The sequence below is a fragment of the Saimiri boliviensis genome, chromosome 21, assembly GCF_048565385.1.
Source record: "Saimiri boliviensis isolate mSaiBol1 chromosome 21, mSaiBol1.pri, whole genome shotgun sequence".
NCBI lineage: Eukaryota > Metazoa > Chordata > Mammalia > Primates > Cebidae > Saimiri > Saimiri boliviensis.
In genome coordinates, this window is record NC_133469.1 from 33,304,383 (window position 1) to 33,308,643 (window position 4,261).

Below are 4,261 nucleotides of genomic sequence, written 5' to 3' on the forward strand. Positions count from 1 at the left end.
CACTTTGGGAGGTCAAGGAAGGTAGATTGCTTGAACCCAGGAGTTCAAGACTAGCCCTGGCAACATAGGGAGACCCCTGTCTCTACAAAAAATAAAAAAATTAGCCGGGCATGGTAGCATGTGTCTATAGTCCCACTGTGAGCCTGGGAGGTCAAGGCTGCAGTGAGCCATGGTTGTGCCACTCCACTCCAGCCTGGGCGATAGAGTCAGACTTTGTCTCAAAAAAAAAAAAAAAAAAAAAAGATAAGAAAAATCAAAAGAATGAAGGTTCTGAACCTGTCTCCTTATCTGTATAATGGTGGTCCTACCTCATAGGACTCAAGCTGTGAAGGTCATAGTGGTAACAAAATTGCCACACATATGTATAAGTGTGATCAGGAGCCAGTGTCCAACCCATCAGATAGCAATTACACAGTGCCCCACCATGAGCCTAAACCCCTACTCCCCACGCCTAGGCATCAGGGACTCCCAGAAGTCTAAAGAGGTCCAGCCTGGCACATCCAGAACTCTCTCCTTCCTGTTCCAGCCCCTTGCCTCTCCTTTGTCTGTGAGCTGGGTCTCCTGGAATTCACTGCTGCCCAGTGGGCATCTGAGGCCCCTTCTCCTCCTCCAGGGCCGGAAGTTTGCCTGGCACTGTTGCCCGCCCAGAGAATACAGCAGCTGGATGACATCATGGAGATGATGGTCTTGCCTAACTAGTTTGCCGACAGCTCCTCAGTCCCACTCCTAGGGCTGCTGGCCATGACCTAGGGCATCTCCAGTTCCACACATAAGGAGGAAGATCACAGCCCTCAGATCCAGCCAACTCAAGCAAGAAACAATTCATCTCTGGGGACTCCATGCTCCAGCTTCACCTGCCTGTCTGTTGCCCAACAAGGCCCTCACAATCCTACTTCCATTCCCTTGCTCGTGCTGTTCACGTCTCTAGGATGGTAGTGTTGTCCGGGGAGAGGAGGTTTAGAGAGCCCAAGGCACAGCTCCTCCACTGTGTATATGAGGAAGCTGAGGCTCCAAGAGGCCAAGCCTAAACAGGGCGGAGCCAGGGGTAGGACCCGTCACCCTTGTTGCCTCCTGACCCCAGGCCTGGGGGGTCTTCTTTGCAGAACCCTGACTGGGTGGAGGGTTAGCCAGGGTGACTTAGGGATGCAATGCAGACAGTTTGGTAAAATAATCATTCTTGGCTCCAGGCACTGCCTCTGCTGCCATTTGCCACTTGGGCTCTGGAGCAAAATATGACCCCTAGCCTCTGAGTTACTCCAGTCACTTCCCATTCTGTGTTTCCAGGGTTGAAACTGGAAGAACCCAGAGTAGACCCTTTCTGTGACCGCCCCTTCCCCTAGGAAGACTTGAAGCAGTCCAGTCCAACCACCACATTTTACAGGGGACAGGCTGAGGCCCAGGCCTCCCTGGTGCCCACGAGATACATTCACCCTGCTCACCTGGCATTCAGAATCCTTCGTAAAGAGAACCACCCACATTTCCTGCTCCACCCACAGCCTATCCTCCTCCTTTTCCCACTTACAAGACTACTAGTCTGCTCACACTGTTCCTCTGCCACAAATGTGCTTCCATACCTTTCCCCCTCTTCTATGTGGGGTGAACTTTTAAAGTTAGCCAGGCGTGGTGGTGTGTACCCGTAGTCCTAGCCTCTTGGGAAGCTGAAATGGAAGGATTGTTTGAGCCAGGAGTTTGAGACCACAGTGAGCTGTGATTGTGATGCTGCACTCCAGCCTGTGGGACAGAGCAAGACCCTTCCTCTAAAAAAAAAAAAAAAAAAGCCTGACAGTTTATATGCCACTTCCCTAAGAACAGAGCTTTCCCCATCCTAGTGGCAGCCGAGGGGAGGGAAGGAGCTTCAGCATCAGGCAGAATTCCACTTTAGTCTAAATGCCGTCACCAGCCCAGGGTGCCTTCACCTCTGAGCTTCCGCTTCCTCTGTCAAATCAGAGTGTACCTATCTGCACAGTGGTCACCTGGCAGTAGTGGGAACCCCATGTCTGACATGCAACAGGTGCTCAGCAAACACTGGGGCTCTCTTCACAGGATGTTTACTCTTTCCTTGGCTGTAGCTGTAAACTTCCCCAGCACTGTACGGGACTGCCCTTTGATCTCTAGATCACCTCCCCAGCTCCCTTGCAGAAAGGAAGATAGAGGCTGGCAGCTATGTCTGGATGTGGACGCAGGTCCTAAGGACTTGAAGGGGCAGAACCCACAGATCCCTTCCACAGGGCCAGGGGCTCGTGAGCACATGTGCCAGACAGTAAATCTAAGCATGGAGGAACTCACCTTTACCATTCCTCCTAGCCTACAGGAAGGCAGGGAGAAAGGAGGGCACTAGCACAGAGCAGGCCATTCATTGGAGCTGGTGACTGCCATTCAGGTAGGTCCTGAAAATCAGAGGTGGCCTCGGTGTGCTCTGTATGCAGGGGAGGTCCCAAGAGAAGTACGAATGTTGAAGTACATCAGAATTGGCCTTAAAGGGCATTTGACCCTCGTTCTGGATAATAAGACGGCATCTTGCCCAGGTAGAGAGGGCCTAGGAGCTTGAACTATGTCCTGCAAAGTGAGTGCTGTTTGCCTCTTCTGCTGTGTAACCTTGACAAGTTGCCTTTTTCTTTCTTTTCCTTTTGAGCTGGAATCTCTCTCTGTCGCCCAGGCTGGAGTCCTGGAGTGGCGCAATCTCGGCTCACTGCACCCTCAGCTTCCCCGGGTTCAAGTGATTTTACTGCCTCAGCCTCCTAAGTAGCTGGAATTACAGGTGCATGCCACCCACCCAGCTAATTTTTGTATTTTTAGTAGAGATGGGGTTTTATCATCTTGACCAGGGTGGTCTCCAACTCCTGACCTCAGGTGATCCACCCACCTCGGCATCCCAAAATGCTGGGATTACAGGTATGACACACTGCACCCAGATTGTGCCTTGGTTTTCTGATGTGCAAAATGGGATCACTTCTCAGGGGTGTGGGGATAAAATGAAATGACACGCAGGAAAGACTCTCAGAGTGGAGACTGGTCCTTTCCTTAGATGCGGAGCCAGGAGGGTGTCACAGACCTGAACCCGGGCTCTTCTGGAGCAAAAGGTTGAAACTACCTCCCCAGAAACCCACATTATAGTTGTTAAAAGCACAGAATCTGGACTCAGAAGGTGCTGGGTATCAATCGCAGCTTTACTACTTATCAGCTGTTGTCCTCATCTGTTTAAAATGGGACAATAGTCATGGTCTCATATGGTTATTATGGGCATTATATGCCCTACAAAATAAGTGATTATTTGTTTATTTATTTATTTTGTTTTTCTTATTATTATTTTTTTTTTCTAAGACAGGGTTTCACCATGTTGGCCAGGCTGGTCTGGAATTCCTGACCTCAGGTGATCCACCCGCTTCGGCCTCCCAAAGTGCTGAGATTACAGGCGTGAGCCACCACACCCGGCTATTTATTATTTTTATTTGACAGGACTCCAGACCTCATCTTCCCAAGTCTACCCACTCTGGTCTCCACGGAGACCCGTGGGCGGCTTTAGGGCTTCTGTCATTGAAGATGAAATAGCTTCCCTAGTGGGTCTGACCTCCTGGGTCACCTGGCTAATTGCTGAATGAGAGCCTGGACTCCATATTCCTTATTTAGGATTTCAGCGCTCTTAAAGGCAGACTCTCAGGGCTTGGAAGGTAGAAGAATGCTACAGGACGGCTACATGCTACAAGAAGGCAATGTCTTTGCAAAGGTGTGTGGGCTGGGGAAGGCATGCTGTGTGATTGATCCTGCACCACTTGAGATGGTCCCGGCCCTCCAAACAGGGCCAAGGTGCTGCCAATCACTCAGTCCCTGCTCGGAGGTGGCCCAGACCAGGTGTCCCGAAAGCAGCCTGGGGACGGCGGCAGAGCTTAAACAGACGCGAGAAAGGGGTGGAGTCGAGGGAAGGGACGTGGTCTCAGGAACAAAGAGGAGGGCGGAGACGGGCTGTCTAGAAGGCTCTGAGATTCATACGACCCCAGGAAACTTACTTCGGCTCGGGCGCCCTCCCCGACTTGGAGCAGAGCCTATGGGCTCCTGCCGATGCCCACCCGAATCGCTAAACCACACGCTGCAGACGACCCCAAGACTAAGATCTCCGATCTCCTTGGCCCGCAAGGGGCGGGGTCTTCCTCCGGGGCGTGACCGTCAAATTGAATTTTCCCAATGGGGCACGAGAGTGGGAGGTGCCCAACCGAGGATTGGCTGGTGCGTCGGGACGGGGCGGGGCCAAGGGGCGCTGGCGCGG